This window comes from Heptranchias perlo, chromosome 16, assembly GCF_035084215.1.
Source record: "Heptranchias perlo isolate sHepPer1 chromosome 16, sHepPer1.hap1, whole genome shotgun sequence".
Classification (NCBI taxonomy): domain Eukaryota; kingdom Metazoa; phylum Chordata; class Chondrichthyes; order Hexanchiformes; family Hexanchidae; genus Heptranchias; species Heptranchias perlo.
Genome location: NC_090340.1, coordinates 15,488,779 through 15,506,371, shown reverse-complemented (window position 1 = coordinate 15,506,371; position 17,593 = coordinate 15,488,779).

Below are 17,593 nucleotides of genomic sequence, written 5' to 3'. Positions count from 1 at the left end.
GGGGACAAGGGGCAGGCAGCCAACCAGTTCCCAGGAGGTGGGTCGGGCCTTAAAAGCTGTCAAGGAGGCTTCAGGCCTCCATTTTTAACTAATTCTCGATTTCAACCCCGGGGGGCCGGGATTCCCGGGCCATCTGTTTTACGCCTCATGAAAGGAGGCGAGAAGGCCCAAGACTGCAGGTAGGTGTCTAGAAAGGCACAGCTTGTGGGCCCAGAGGAGCAGGAGTGCTTTCCCCAGGCCCAACAAGCCTACCTGCACTGATTCCCGCCCCTCCGCCCCGATCATGGAGCCACCCCGATCCTCCCTCTCCGACCCTGATCCTCTCCCTCCAACCCCGACCCCAATCCCCCGACTCCCATCAGCGGACCCGATCCCCTGACCCTGATCATCCGACCCCGATCATCCGTTCCCGACCCCGATCATCCGACCCCAATACCCCAACTCCGATCCTCCGACCCTCCCACCCCGACCCCGATCCTCGGACCACCGTGATGACCCCTGATCCTATCCCCCATGACTCGAGACCCCCGTGCCCACCTATGCCCCTTGCTGACCTATGCCTCCCCGTGCCCATCCATGCACCCCCACCCCCCGGATCCATGCAAACAAAGATTTACCTTCAGACGTCCTCTCCCTGGCTGGTCTCCCGGTCCGACTGAGACCAGCCTGTCAATCAGGAAGGAATTTTTTGTCGGAAGGAAACCGACAAAAAAAAAATGTCCTTACGTCAAAGTCGTAAGCACATCTGGGAAACCCGTACTAATGGGTTTTCCGAGCTCAAATTGACCCACCTTGCCCCCTTCCTGGCTCCGTTTGAAAATTGTGCCCTTAAACTTGGGACCTTTTTGTTCCATGTGGCTCAGTTTTAATGGACATTTACCAACTGAGCCTTGGGAGAAGTGAATGAATCAAATCTAAGCTGGTATCAGTAAAAATGATCATGAAGCTGTCGGATTGTTGTAAAAACCCAACTGGCTCACTAATGTACTTATCTAGTCTGGCCTATATAAGACTCCAGTCCTGCACCAACGTGGCTGACTCTTAACTGCTCCCTGAAGTGGCCTAGCAGGCTACTCAGTTGTATCAAACTGCTACAAAGAATTTCAGCAGTTCAAGAAGAAGACCCATCACCACCTTCTCAGGGTAATTAGGGAAGTGCAATAAATGCCGATCTTGCCAGCGACACCTACGTCCCGAGAATGAATAATAAAAAATGCACAGCAGCTCCTTCCCATCACAATGTTTTATGTTAAAGCATAATTTCCCATTAGTGGTCAACACAATAAACCGTTTCACTTTAACTGTTTTTCCAGTAATGAAAGGGTTAAATGTTACGATCTACTACTCTTTACTGTTTAAACAAACTGAAATATACCAAAAAAAGGAAGCAGCTGCTGTTTCTATTTCAATATATGTGGTTTGTTCTATACCCCAGGGGCTTCTCAATGTTCAGAACTATAGTTTGGAGATAATTATCTTTGGGTAAGACAGGAAATGATTATGGCTACCTAACTTTGAGCAGATGGTCAAGTATTTAGGTCACTCTTTTGCAATATAGTGGAAACGCATAGCATATGTAATGGTCTTTACTAATGTTACCATGCCTTAATATTCATGCAACAATACAGTTGAGTCAACTTAAAGCAGGGATGTCCAACTTTTTGAAGCTGGGGAGCTGAATCCTTGTGTCAAATGTGAATAAAATACAGAAAACTCACACAGACAATTCCACCCCCCACCATACACAAAAATTGCAAGACCCCATACATAAAAATCAGGACCACCTCCTAGTTTTTTGCCAGACTCCCAACTCAAAAAAGAAGCAATCACATAAAAACACCCTGACACAAAAATCCCAAGTCTCAAATCAGCCTCATAAGAAATAGGTGTAGGAATGGCCATACAGCCCCTCGAGCCTGCTCCGCCATTCAATAAGATTATGGCTGATCTTCGAACTCAACTCCATTTTCCTGCCTGATCCACATATCCCTTGATTCCCTTAGAGTCCAGAAACCTGTCTATCTCAGCCTTGAATATACTCAATGACTCAGCATCCACAGCCCTCTGGTGTAGAAAATTCCAAAGATTCACCACCCTCTGCGTGAAGAAATTCCTCCTCATCTCAGTCTTAAATGGCTGCCCCTTATCCTGAGACTATGCCCCCCTAGTTCTAGACTCTCCAGCCAGGGGAAACAACCTCTCAGCCTCTACCCTGTCAAGCCCCCTCACAATCTTATATGTTTCAATGTGATCACCTCTCATTTTTCTAAACTCCAGGAAGTATAGGCCCATTCTACTGAACCTCTCTTCATAGGACAACCATCTCATCCCAGGAATCAATCTAGTGAACCTTCATTGCTCCACCTCTAAGGTAAGTATATCCTTCCTTAGATAAGGAGACCAAAACTGCACACAGTACTCCAGGTGAGCCTGACTCTCATCTATTACACCCATCCTGCCCCTACATTGAAACCTTGAAATTGGGAAGATTCAGAGGCCTGGAATTTCGTCTGTGGGCACAACCTGGAAGTTAGACCTGGAAAAGCGCCCATTTCCATGCCCATCCCATTGACGTCAAGTCATACTCAAATTTCCTGCCAATCTCATTGGAATAAGCCCAAATATAAAGATCGGCATAAATTAGTGTAAACAATAGAGGCCCAAGCAAAGCACCAAACTCACACCATATTTTCCTTCTTTAAGTATCAAAATTCTAGTTTCAACTCATTCAACCATCAGTCTTGCACGTTAGGTACAGCATGTTTCATAACGGGCAATCGGGGGAAGCTTTTCAATTTTTGATGTGACTTATACTTATGCCATAAAAATGCATTAAAAGAAATGGAAAATACAGTGGATACATAAAAAAAAGCTCAAAAAATTGCCATAAAACACTAGGAAAATGGCTATTTCCTACTGTGCCTCAAAATCTGGTCACAATTTAACGAAAGACTCTAAGCAAATATAATTGCAGGAAACTTGTATATGAGGTTCTGTTACTTGGGGACATGGGCAGAGAGGCATTCGGGTGGACGGATCGATAGACGATCGTAAATGATCCAAGAGAGTTGCGTGTACTGTAGTTACGCAGGTAACTCACTTACACCCAAAGTTTTGCAATCTTTTATGAGCTGATCAGAGAGAGCCAGCATGGGTTTGTAATATGAGCTGATCAGAGAGAGCCAGCATGGGTTTGTAATGTGAGCTGATCAGAGAGAGCCAGCATGGGTTTGTAATGTGAGCTGATCAGAGCGAGCCAGCATGGGTTTGTAATATGAGCTGATCAGAGAGAGCCAGCATGGGTTTGTAATATGAGCTGATCAGAGATAGCCAGCATGGATTTGTAATATGAGCTGATCAGAGAGAGCCAGCATGGATTTGTAAAGGGTAAGTCATGTCTAAGGAACCTAGTTGATTTTTTTGAGCAGGTAACTAATGTGGTAGATAAGGGAGTGTCTATTGATGTTATTTGTATGGACTTCCAGAAGGTATTCGACAAGGTTCCACATAAGAGACTGTCAACAAAAATGAGAGCGCATGGAATTTGAGGCAAACTATTGGCTTGGATAGAGAATTGTTTAGGAGGTAGGAGACAGAGAGTAGGGATAATGGGTATGTACTCAAATTGTCAGGATGTGACTAGTGGTATCACCCAGGTATCTATACTGGGGCCGCAGCTTTTCACTATATTTATAATTAACTTGGATAAAGCAAAAGAGAGCCGTATATCTAAGTTTGTTGATGACACTAAGTTAGGTGACACAGTAAATAGTGTAGATGGGAGCAGAAAGTTGCAAAGGGACATTGATCGATTAAGTGAGTGAACACAATTGTGACAGATTGAGTTCAGTGTGGGGAACTGTGAGGTCATCCACTTTGGACCTTAGAAAGATAGATCATTGTATTTTCTAAATGTGAGAAGCTAGGAACTGTGGATGAGCAGAGAGATTTAAGGGTCCAAGTACAGAAATCACTAAAAGCTAGTGGACAGGTACTAAAAATAATTTAAAAGGCTAATGGAATGTTGGCCTTTATCTCAAAGGAGGCTGGAATACAAAGAGATGGATGTTATGTTACAGCTGTACAGAGCTCTGATTAGACCCCCATCTGGAGTACTGCATTCAGTTCTGGGCACTGCACCTCAGGAAGGCTATATTGGCCTCGGAGGGAGTGCAGCGCAGATTCACCAGAATGATACTGGGGCTAAAAGGGTTAAATTATGAGGACAGGTTACATAAATGTATTCCCTCTGATTTCAGCGGAGTGAGAAGTGGGCAAAGTGTGGAAATCTTTATCTTATCTGGGAGTTTTGACCGAGGAGAGTTTGAATTTGTGTCCACTTGACTACATGAGTGTGGTGCTTTTGTACCATCCTCCAGCGTATTATACTGTGTATTTATCTGTGTTTTATTTGTATTTGAAATTGTATATTAGATTAGTTGAGGGAAATAGTTTTCTTCTAGTTTTTTTTTGGTTTAAGCCCCTTTAAAAATGGGGGTGTGGGCGGGGTTGGGGATTAGGCACAAATGTGTCCCTCCACAAATGACACTGGGTCTTGTAACCCATGTCATCCTGAATCATCAATCACCATAACCAATTAGATAAGGATTTTAATATCCCTTGTTGATGATGTACTCCAGTCCCTGCGGTGCCCACTGGTCACGGAAAGCCTCACGGGTACCAGCAGACACTGCCTGCTCCTTCTCCAGGGCCACCCGGTCGCGGAGAATGCCGTGGAAGAGAGGCAGACAGCCAGGGGGAACTCCCCCACAGGCTGCATCTAGCTTGGACCTGTGGATGGCCACCTTTAAATATTGAAATCGGGGCTGCAACCTCTCACACTCGACGTAATCATGGAGAACGGACTCATCCAGTCCACAGAAATTGCAAGCAGCCTGGGAGTCCAGGAATCGGCTTAGCAGCCCATTTGTGAGGACTGCTCTGTGTAACGCTCTCCACCCCGTATCACCAGTGGTGCAGGAGAGGACTCCCATGTAGAGAGCCCTCCATTGAGGAGCCTCGCCTCCACCGGATGGCATGATGGTACGCCAAGGTGTGTCCGGAAGAGAGTTGTGGGCAGCGTAGAATGGCATGGAGGGGATTTCCAAGAGACGGCTCAAGTTGTGTGGGGCAGGCCCTGAGGGAGATTCCTTCCAGGTTTCTTTTCCTTTTTTTCTACCACAACTGTGGTGCTTCTGTATCATCCTCCATTGTATTATACTGCGCATCGTATTATACTGTGTTTTGCTGGAATCTGTACTATATTTGTATTTGAAATTGTGTCTTCGATTAGTTGAGGGAAACAGTTTCCTTCTAGGTTTTAAAAACATTTTAAATTAAAAACATTTGTTTGTTTAAGCCCCTTAAAAATAGGGGGGAGGGGGTTTCTCTTTTTAAATCACCTTAAAAAAAGAGGGGGGGATTTGGCACAAATGTGTCCCTCCACCAATGACACTGGGTCTTGTAACTCATGTCATCCTGACTGATCAATCACCAGAACCAATTAGATAAGGATTTTAATATCCTTGTCGATGATGCACTCCAGCCCCTGCAGTGCCCATTGGTCATGGAAAGCCTCAAGTATACTGCCAGACACAGCCTGCTCCTTTTCCAGGGCCATCTGGGCACGGAGAATGCCGTGGAAGAGAGGCAGGCAGACAGCTTGAGCGAACCCCCCCCCATGGGCCGCATCTAGCTTAGACCTGTGGATGGCCACCTTCGTGAGGCCTTGGAACAGACTCAAGAGGCGGTTCTCCGACTTGACCGCACCCCCCTACCCCCCTCATCGGATGGCCAAAGATTAGAGTGTGGAACTGAAGTCCTGCAGCCATGACCGGGAGCCCCGAAGGCTGCACTGCCTTCTCGGTGCTAGGGTTAAGGACAGCTCCTCGCGGCTGGAGAAGAACTTGAAGCAGCAGGGGGAGGATCCAGTTGTCGTAGTCCAGGTAGGAACCAACGACATAGGTAGAACTAGGAATGAGGTTCTGCAGAGGGAGTTTGAGGAGCTAGGGTTTAAATTAAAAAGCAGAACCTCAAAGGTAATAATCTCTAGATTGCTACCTGAGCCACGTGCAAATTGGCATGGGGAAAAACAGATTAGATGGTTAAATGCGTGGCTGAAAGAATGGCGTGGGAAGCAGGGGTTTCAATTCATGGGGCCCTGCCCCCAGTACTGGGGAGAGAGGGAGCTGCTCTGTTGAGATGGGCTGCACTTAAACTGGGCTGGGACCAGTGTCCTGGCGAATTGAATAACTAGGGCGGTAGATAGGGCTATAAACTAATAAAAGAAGGGAAGGGTTCAAGTAAGGGTAAATTTATAAGTGTAAAGAGAAAAGTCAAGGCTGTTGAGTAGTGATTTGGGTAAAAATAAGCAGAGTGTGTCAGGAAGGGACAGAAAGTTTAACAAATGTAACAGGGCATTAGTGACGAAGGTCACATCAGGGAAAAATAGTAAAAAGTTAAAATTATAGGCGCTATATCTGAATGCACGAAGCATTCATAACAAGATAGATGTTTTAATGGCACAAATAAAGATAAATGGGTTTGATCTAGTAGCCATTATTGAGACGTGGTTGCAGGGTGACCAAGGTTGGAAAGTAAATATTCCAGGCTACTTGACTTTTAGAAAAGATAGGCAACATGGAAAAGGAGGGGGGGAGTTTAATATGATCCAAGGAATTGATAAAGAGGGAGAAAATTGAATATGAGAGTAAACTAGCAAGAAATATAAAAACAGACTGTAAGAGCTCCTACAAGTATGTAAAAAAGAAGAGATTAGTGAAAGTAACCATTGGTCCCTTAGAGGCAGAGAGAGGAGAAATTATAATGCAGAATAACGAAAGGGCAGAGACGTTAAACAAATATTTTGTATCTGTCTTCACAGTAGAAGACACAAAAAACATATCGGAAATAGTGGGGAACCAAGGGGCTAATCAGAGTGAGGAACTTAAAGTAATTAAGATTAGTAAAGAAAAAGTACTGGAGAAATTAATGGGACTAAAAGCTGATAATCCCTTGGATCTGATGGCCTACATCCTATGGTTTTAAAAGAGGTGGCTGAAGAGATAGTGGATGCATTGGTTTTGATCTTCCAGAATTCCCTATGTTCTAGAACGGTCCCCGTGGATTGGAAGGTAGCAAATGTAACCCCGCTATTCAAGAAAGGAGGGAGAGAAAACGGAACTATAGACCAGTTAGCCTGACATCAGTAGTCAGGAAAATGCTAGAATCTATTATTAAGGACGTAGTAACAGGGCACTTAGAAAATCATAATATGATTAGACAGAGTCAACATGGTTTTATGAAAGGGAAATCGTGTTTGAGAAATCTATTAGAGTTTTTTGAGGGTATAACTAATAGGATAGATGAGGGTGAACCAGTGGATGCAGTATATTTGGATTTTCAAAAGACATTCGATAAGGTGCCACACAAGAGGTTGTTACACAAGATTAGAGCTCATGGGATTGGGGGTAATATATCAGCATGGACTGAGGGTTGGTTAACGGACAGAAAACACAGAGTAGGAATAAACGGGTCATATTGGAGTTGGCAGGTTGTTACTAGTGGGTTGCCGCAAGGATCAGTGCTGGGCCACAACTGTTTACAACATATATCAATGACTTAGATGAGGGGACCGAGTGTAATGTATCCAAGTTTGCTGATGATACAAAGCTAGGTGGGAAAGTAAGCTGTGAGGAGGACACAAAGAGTCTGCAAAGGGACATAGAAAGGTGAGTGGGCAAGAAGTTGGAAAATGGAGTATCATGTGGGGCTAATATGCAGGTACAGCAAGCAATTAGGAAGGCAAACGGTATGTTAGCCTTTATTGCAAGGAGGTTGGAGTGTAAGGGTAAGGAGGTCTTGCTGCAATTATATGGGGCTCTGATGAGACCACACCTGGAGTACTGTGTACAGTTTTGGTCTCCTTACCTAAGGAAGGATATACTTGCCTTAGAGGGGGTGCAACAATGGTTCACTAGATTGATTCCTGGGATGAGAGGATTGCCCTACGAGGAGAGATTGGGTAGATTGGGCCTATATTCTCTGGATTTTAGAAGAATGAGAGATGATCTCATTTTTTTAATATATTCGTTCATGGGATGTGGGTGTCCCCGGCAAGGCCAGCATTTATTGCCCATCCCTAATTGCCCTTGAGAAGGTGGTGGCGAGCCGCCTTCTTGAACTGCTGCAGTCCGTGTGGTGAAGGTTCTCCCACAATGCTGTTAGGAAGGGAGTTCCACTATTTTGACCCAGCGACGATGAAGGAACGGTGATATATTTCCAAGTCAGGATGGTGAGTGATTTGGAGGGGAACGTGCAGGTGGTGTTGTTCCCATGTGCCTGCTGTTCTTGTCCTTCCAAGTGGTAGAGGTCGCAGGTTTGGGAGGTGCTGTCGAAGAAGCCTTGGCAAGTTGCTGCAGTGCATCCTGTAGATGGTACACACTGCAGCCACAGTGCACCGGTGGCGAAGGGAGTGAATGTTTAGGGTGGTGGATGGGGTGCCAATCAGTGGGCTGCTTTGTCCTGGATGGTGTCGAGCTTCTTGAGTGTTGTTGGAGCTGCACTCATCCAGGGAAATGGAGAATATTCCATCACACTCCTGACTTGTGCCTTGTAGTTGGTGGAAAGGCTTTGGGGAGTCAGGAGGTGAGTCACTCGCTGCAGAATACCCAGCCTCTGACGTGCTCTTGTAGCCTGCTGGAGGCAACCATATTCCAGACCCTGATCAGGTCCTGGTAAAAGACAGGCAGCTCCTGCAAAGGCACCCAGCCGGTCAGCAACGCGACAAACAGGAGCCGCGTGTCATAGTTCAGGCCGTGCAGCTGGCGGACGAAATACAGCGCCAGCACACACCATCTCAGAGGATCCTCAATGTACAGGTATTGCCTTAGGGCCTGAAGGTCACTACCTGGGTGCGAATGCAGACCAGTGCCTGACCGCCCTCCCTAATCAGGACTGCAGCAATGACCCAACTCGCCTAACTTTTTCTGGATCTTGGCGACAGACTCGGGGGTGGGATCAAAGTGACCAGCTGGCACCATAATCTTGTGGCTACAAGCTGGTTTATGACCAGCACCTGACCCCTGTGGGACAGCACTCGGAATGGTCCTGTCCAGTTCTCTTGGCGGGCGGTGACTTTGGTCTCTAGCTCTTGCCAGTTTGCTGGCCAGACTTCCTTGGCCAGGCTTAGGTAGACGCCCAGGCACCGGAAGTGAGTGATGCTCCAGGCAAAGGACCAGAGCTCCTTCGGCAGGGAGTCTGCTTGCCACTGACCTACCAGGAGTTTAGAACATTTATCCCAGTTGATCCTTGCGGAGGTCGCAACAGAGTACACTTGTTGGCACTCACGCATCCTCCGCAAATCAACAGGATCCATGACCATGTTGTCGGCGTAAGCCGAAAGGATGATCTCCACACCCGCCAGTCCCGACAACCTCTTCCACAAGAGGCTCAGGAAAGGCTCCAGGCAGATGGTGTATAATTGGCTGGATATAGTACATCCCTGACCCTCTCCTTTCCCAAAATGAAGGCGCACCATCAAGGATCTGTTAACCTTAATCAGACACTCTGTGGCAGTGTACAGAAGTCGAATCCGGGCGACCAAATGCGACCTGAATCCGAATGTGCGGAGAGTCCTGAATAAGCACTCGTGGTCCACCTGTTGAACGCCTTCTCCTGATCTAGGGAAAGGAGGGCGACCGACAGACCAGCCCTCTGGGAATGGTGAATCAGGTCCCGGACCATAAGAACATAAGAAATAGGAGCAGGAGTAGGCCATATGGCCCCTCGAGCCTGCTCCACCATTCAATAAAATCATGGCTGATCTTCAACCTCAACTCCACTTTCCTGCCCGGTCCCCATTTCCCTTGATTCCCCTAGAGTCCAAAAGACTATCTATCTCAGCTTTGAATATATCCGATGACTCAGCATCCACAGCCCTCTGGGGTAGAGAATTCCAAAGATTCACAACCCTCTGCGTGAAGAAATTCCTCCTCATCTCCGTCTTGATTGGCCGACCCCTTATCCTGCGACTATGCCCCCTAGTTCTAGACTCTCTAGCCAGGGGAAACAATCTCTCAGCATCTACCCTGTCAAGCCCCCTCATAATCTTATATGTTTCAAATAGATCACCTCTCATTCTTCTAAACTCCAGAGAGTATAGGCCCATTCTACTCAATCTCTCCTCATAGGACAAGCCCCTCATCCCAGGTGGATGTTATCATAGATGCTCCGGCCCAGGACAGTGTAGGACTGGTCGGGGTGGATCATGTGAGCCAGCATGGTGCCAAAGCGAGCAGACATCGGCCTGGCAAAGATCTTGTAATCCGTGCAGAGGAGGGAAACCGGGCACCAGTTTTTAAGATAGCAGAGATCCCCCTTCTTCGGTAGCAGAATGATGACTGCCCTGTGCCTTGAAAGTGGCATCTCCCCAGTCACCAGACTTTCCCCCAGGACCCGCACGTAGTTGCCGATCAGGACGTCCTAGAATGCCCCGTGGAGCTCCACGGTCAGCCCGTCAAGCCCTGGGGATTTACCCCTAGAGAGCTGGTGGAGGGCACCGGACCACTCTGCCAAGCTTAGCGGAGCATTGAGCTGGCTGGTGCCCTTCGGGCTGACCTTCGGCAGGTCCTCCCACAAGGCTTTGCACGCATCCTTGCTGGACGCATCTGAAGAGATCGGAGCCTTATAGTAGTCGCGGGCCCTGGCACTGACCCTCTCCATATCCGGGATGAAGGATCCATCGTCGGCCAGCAGCATAAGAACCCCCTACCCTTTTTCCAGTGAGTAGAATAAGGGGGAGCCATGCTCCAGGTCCCGAAGGAGCTGGAGCCGTGACTTCACCTATCCGCCTTGTGTTCTCCAGCACACACTTCTACTCTTCGTATGCCCCTGCAGGGCTGGATCCTTGACAACTTTACCGAGACGGGACTCCAGGTCATTCGCCTCCTTCTCCAACCCCCTGACCTCAGACTCCCACCTATGGGTCGACCACCTCACGTATTCTTGATAGAAGAGACAGACGTGAGCCTTGCCCACATCTCACCTCAACATAAATGAGGAGCAGAACCCCTGCTTTCTTCTCCAATTGGTCCAGAAACGATGGAATGAGTCCCAGAACCACACGTCCTCCAGAAATGGGTTGTTAAAGTGCCAGAACGCAGACCCCACCTGAGCGCAGGGCACAGCGTTGGTCCAAGCTCCATCTACAATGAGTTATGGACCGAGCTCCATCCATGTTGGGCGATGGTCCAAGCTCCATCCACACCGGGTGATGGTCCAAGCTCCATCCACACCGGGTGATGGTCCGAGCTCCATCCACACCGGGTGATGGTCCGAGCTCCATCCACACCGGGTGATGGTCCGAGCTCCATCCACACCGGGTGATGGTCCGAGCTCCATCCACACCGGGTGATGGTCTGAGCTCCATCCACACCGGGTGATGGTCCGAACTCCATCCACACCGGGTGATGGTCCGAGCTCCATCCACACCGGGTGATGGTCCGAGCTCCATCCACACCGGGTGATGGTCTGAGCTCCATCCACACCGGGTGATGGTCCGAGCTCCATCCACACCGGGTGATGGTCCGAGCTCCATCCACTCTGGGCGATGGTCCGACCTCCATCCACACCGGGTGATGGTCCGAGCTCCATCCACACCGGGTGATGGTCCGAGCTCCATCCACACCGGGTGATGGTCCGAGCTCCATCCACACCGGGTGATGGTCCGAGCTCCATCCACACCGGGTGATGGTCTGAGCTCCATCCACACCGGGTGATGGTCCGAACTCCATCCACACCGGGTGATGGTCCGAGCTCCATCCACACCGGGTGATGGTCCGAGCTCCATCCACACCGGGTGATGGTCTGAGCTCCATCCACACCGGGTGATGGTCCGAGCTCCATCCACACCGGGTGATGGTCCGAGCTCCATCCACTCTGGGCGATGGTCCGACCTCCATCCACACTGGCTTATTTTACTGAATTGTAAAGTGTTAACCTTTGACGAGTGACTTACCCTTGTCACCCTCATTGTGAAACATGGCAGCTATGTGATAAAACAGGATCAATCACCCAAAAAGTGGAACAATAATCCAAAGATAGCGATAAGACCAGGATCATGAGACAATTTGGTCAAACAAACTCCGCCTGGCTGAACTCTTACGTTCAACAACTTCTCCTTTGTCTCTACTCACTTCCTCCAAATAAAAGGAGTCGCTATGGGAACCTGTATGGGCCCTAGCTATGCCTGCCTTTTTGTGAGATACGTGGAACATTCCGTGTTCCAGTCCTACTTAGGTCCCCTCCCTCACCTCTTTTTCCGGTACATTGATGACTGTATCGGTGCCGTTTCCTGCTCTCGCCCCGAACTGGAAAGTTTCATCAACTATGCTTCAAATTTCCACCCATCCCTCGCCTTCACATGGTTCATCTCTGACTCTTCCCTTCCCTTCCTCGACTTCTCCATCTCCATTTCTGGGGATAGGCTGTCAACAAATATCTACTATAAGCCCACCGACTCCCACAGCTATCTTGATTACACTTTTCCCACTCCGCTTCCTGTAAGGACTCTATTCCCTTCTCCCAGTTTCTCCGTCTCCGTCACATCTGTTCTGATGATGCTACTTTCCACACCAGTGCTTCCGATATGTCTTCCTTTTTCCTCAACCGAGGATTCCCATCCACTGTAGTTGACAGGGTGATCGACCGTGTCCGTCCTATTTCCCACACTTCTACCCCCACACCTTCTCTTCCGTCCCAGAACCATGATAGGGTTCCCCTTGTCCTCACCATCCATCCCACCAGCCAGCACATTCAACGTATCACCCTCTGCCATTTCTGCCATCTCCAGCACGATCCCACCACCAAACACATCTTCCCCTCCCCTCCCCTTTCAGCATTCTGAAGGGATTGCTCCCTCCGTGACACCCTGGTCCACTCTTCCATCACCCCCAACTTCTGCTCTCTACCCCATGGCACCTTCCCATGCGAGCACAGGAGATGCAACACCTGCCCCTTCACCACCTCCCTTCCCACCGTCCAGGGTCCCATACACTCCTTCCAGGTGAAACAGTGATTTACTTGTAATTCTTTCAATTTAGTAAACTGTATTCGCCGCTCACAATGCGGTCTCCTCTACCTTGGGGAGACCAAATGCAGATTGGGTGATCACTTTGCTGAACACCTCTGCATATGTCCGCAAGTGTGATCCTGAGCTTCCGGTCGCTTGCCATTTTAATTCCCCGTCCAACTCCCACTCTGACCTCGGCCTCTTACACTGTTCCAATGAAGCTCAATGGAAGCTTGAGGAACAGCACCTTATCTTTCATTTCAGCACTTTAAAACCTTCCGGACTCAACATTGATTTCAATAATTTCAGACCATAACCACTGCTCCCATTTTCAATTTGTTTTTCAATATATATATATTTTTATTTATTAGACTGCAGCTGCTGGTAATAGTTCTGCTATTGCCATTTACAGCTACTCTATACTGGTCTTTTATTTCTTAACCTGTCCCATTACCACTTTCCTTCCTTGCACCATCATCCCTTTTGTCATTTAATCACTCGTGCCCTCTACCCTATCACAGACCTTCCCTTTTGTTCTTCCCTCCTCTCCCCTCCCTTCCCTGGCTCTGTACTTGCTTAAAAACATTAACTCTTTAATATCTTCCAGTTCTGACGAAAGGTCTTTGACCTGAAACGTTAACTCTGTTTCTTTCTCCACAGATACTGCCTGACTTGCTGAGCTTCTCCAGCATTTTCTGTTTTTATACGTAATAACTGATGCTGCCTTTTAACTTGTATTCCCCAAATTTGTGTTAAGATCAGTTTGCGGGGATTTGTTTGGATTCACGGTCCCTCTTGGCTTTTAAATTTGTGGTTCAGGTTGTGTCAGATCAGAGCTGAATATGACTGGAGTCCACGCAGTGGAAGTAAACATATTTAACCTGGTTAGAGAGATGAGTTTAGTATCATGCCTCCTCCTTTTTCAGGTCAAGACGCATTAATAACTAAGTTGAATGTGTGCATAGCTGGATGAAGAGGTCGTGCACGCCAAGTACTCCAGTTTGGTCCAAACCTCTGAGGGCTAATATGGAGGCATGGACTGTTTGGGCAGAATGGCCTGTTTCGGTATTATAACTTCTGTGTATTTTTATGTATTTCCCCTTTTTCTGGATCCCATTAATATGCAAGTAGGTCTCTTATTTTTTCAGTTATGGAGAGGATATGAACCCAAAACGTTGACTCTCTGTTTCTCTCCACAGATGCTGATTGACCTCCTGTGTGTTTGCAGTGTTTTCTGTTTTTGTTTCAGATTTGCATTATTTTGTTTTTAACTTCTGACATAAACTGGGAATGGCCAAGCAGACCCGGATCGGAACCGGATCTGTACAACATGGTTTTTGACCCAGTGGATCAGGGATGCAATGAGAAGCATCCCATGTTGACCTGGTAATGGCAAGTGACCCAAATAGCGTACTGGGAATGGAAATAGTGGCACAGCTGGGCACCAGTGAACATAAGGGGGTGATTTTAAACCCCAAGAACGGGTGGGTTGGGGACGGGTGGAAGTTGAAAATAGTTGTTTTTCGGGTCGCGACTGCAACCCGGCTTTATTTCCGGGTTTAACGTCAGCATGTAAAAGTACAGGCTTCCTACTGGGAATGCAAAGTCTGTAAATTTTACGGTTGTGACCCACAAAAACTACAATTTTCTACTCTCATCCGTCCCCAACCCACCCATTTTTAGGGTTTAAAATCACCCCTAACATGATTAAATTAAATGTGATCTGGGTTAAACTAATACTGCAGATCAATACTCAGGTAAAGAATATCTCTGTGAAATGGTGGCGAGTTCACAGGGAAACTATACCTCATTCAACTCTCCACCATTTCACAGAGACACTTTACCCCAGACAAGCCCCCACCTTTTCACCTAGACACTGTACCCATCCAATTCCCTATCCTTTCACAGAAACACCCTTCTCCACCTTCTTCACTGCAGATGCACTTCTCTCCTTGTTAATCGAACCTGGCACACCTCTCCCCCTCTGACTAAGTTAAGCTGACAGTATTCTTCCACTTCCAATTTCAAACTCATACTCTCCCTCCCCACTTCCCACAAGTGAATACTAACACTTTTCTCCCCTCCCCCTCCTCAAAGCACCAATCTCAGCTTCTTCCAACAGCACTTCTTCCAGTATGTGCTCCTTTCCTCTTCCCTTCACTATCATCCATTTATCCTTCCCATTTCCCCTTCATTAACTCATTCTCTCTCCTTTAATGCTATCTATTTCTTCTTTTAATTGCCATACACTTGACTCTTTAATATCGACCCATTCTTTCCTCATCCCTCTGTCCTGCTGAATCAGGCTGATGGGGGTTCCTCTCTCCTCCTGAACCGCTGCTCGCACCAAGAACAGGAATTGCAGCCCTGGTGTACGGTAGAAGTGATTGGAGATACAGGTGCCTTCTATAGGTTGATCTTATCAGTGGGGACAAAAACTTCCAGTTATAAACCTGGCTGGCGCCGTATTAAAGCTTCAGACTCGAATTTCCAGGCTTTTTCAGCGTTTCTGCAAAACTGTTTCCAGTTGGGTTGATACCAAAAGTATCATAGTATCATAGTAGGTACAGCACAGGAGGAAGCCATTTGGCCCATCGTTCCTGTGCCGGCTCTTTAACAGAGCTTTCCAATTAGTCCCATTCCCCTGCTCTTTCCCCATAGCCCTGTAAATTTCTTCCCTTCAAGTATTTATCTAATTCTCTTTTGAAAGTTACCATTGAATCTGCTTCCACCACCCGTTCAGGCAGTGCATTCCAGATCATTACAACTCGCTGCGTAAAAAAGTTTTTCCTCATGTCGCCTTTGGTTCTTTTGCCAAACACCTTAAATCTGTGTCCTTTGGTTCTCGACACTTCTGCCAATGGGAACAGTTTCTATTTATTTACTGGGTGTCACACGTCACCACAACCCATTAATAAAACTGCAAACCCGTGTCATTCACCGGGATCGCTCACATATTTATTCACGGGAAGTGATCAATTTGATTTTAACCTTTGAAGATGTTTTTGAGCTTTGTACTTCGGTGCATTACTGCTCTGATGGTTATCAATGCAGGTCTGCTACTACTGCATGATCCTTTATGCTTACTGTAAGAATATGGTTTGAAACAAGCATAGAAGAATATCGGCTTGCATAGTGCCATGCATCTTAGCAAGAGGGCGGATGTACAAAGGAGAGCAAAGTTCCGAATCTCTGTAAGAAAGATAATTTACAGAATTCCAAGAGGTCATAGAAAAAGTGCTGAGGCATTAGAATAGTGAAAAACAAGTAAGAGTTAACAGGCAGTTTGTACTAATATTGTATAAACATACTAAGACCTGATAACAGTGAAAGGATATGAAAACAATAAGATATTGCAGGCGCCAAGTAAGGCAGAGGTGGAACAAACTGTTCATGGAGCAGATAGTATAAACCATCCTTGGTGGTTTTTGACAGAGTCAGCACAGTGGGATGTTTTACATACAGGAAATAAGTCAGAGGGGTGTATGAGCAGAACAATGCAGCCAAATAGGAGATAGATAGGGCATGCTCGCTCCCAAACGTTAGAGCTCTTGAGCGGGGATGGTCGGAAGTCTATTGCCATAGGCAGTCCAGGGGTGGGTCAGGTCTGATCAATTTGAACTCATGGAGAAATCAGGTTGTATTGATTGCTTGTCATTTAATGTAATTTGAAGACAGTTGTGTTATTAAGGCTTGCTATTTTATAACCACTTGACCTTGTATCACACGGCAGTTATTGTCGAAGGATTAACATCCCTTTTGTCGCAATAGTAATGGGAAAATCCACTAACATATGGCGTCCGTGGGTGGGCCCGAGTTTTAAAGGTTTGGAGTAGCTAGTGTTAAGAGTTTGACTGAGTTATTCCGACGAGACGAGGAGGAAGAATAAGTGGTTGTGACCGAGTGAGAAAGGTAGTCACCCCCCCAAGCCCGTGAGAGAATAAACCATGGCGAGTGCACTGGATGGTTTATGTTCGACAATCCACATGTATGTGGAAAAATCATTAGGGTCACATGTGCCCTTGATAGAGAAAGCAGAAAACCTAGAGTGGAAAGGAGAGTTGGCGAGGACACTAATCAAAGAAAAGCATGTGAGAAAGGAAAAATGGAAAGCTATAGTCGTGTCATGGCAAGGACAGCAAATTGTAAAACTTAAGAAACAATTAGAAACCGAGGGAGACCTCAAGAAAAAGTTGATGGAACAAAAATTATAGATGGAAAAGCAATTAGCTCATACAACTGCTTCCAACGTGACTTTGGCTGTGTCAGTAGATTACCTTCAATCCGAAGGTGCAAAAAAAGCCAGAAAATGAATAGCATGTAATGCCGAACTACAACAACAGGAAGGTCAGGATAAGATATGGAAAAAGAAGGTAGATGAGTTAAGCCAGTGAGCAGTGAGCAGTCCTAAGTCAGAAACAGGACGACCGGCATAGTGTAGCAGGGGGGGAGATCACACCCACTGTCAAAAGAAAATACAGGAGCTGGGGGAAAGATTAAAGTGGAAGAAAGGCATGATGCAAG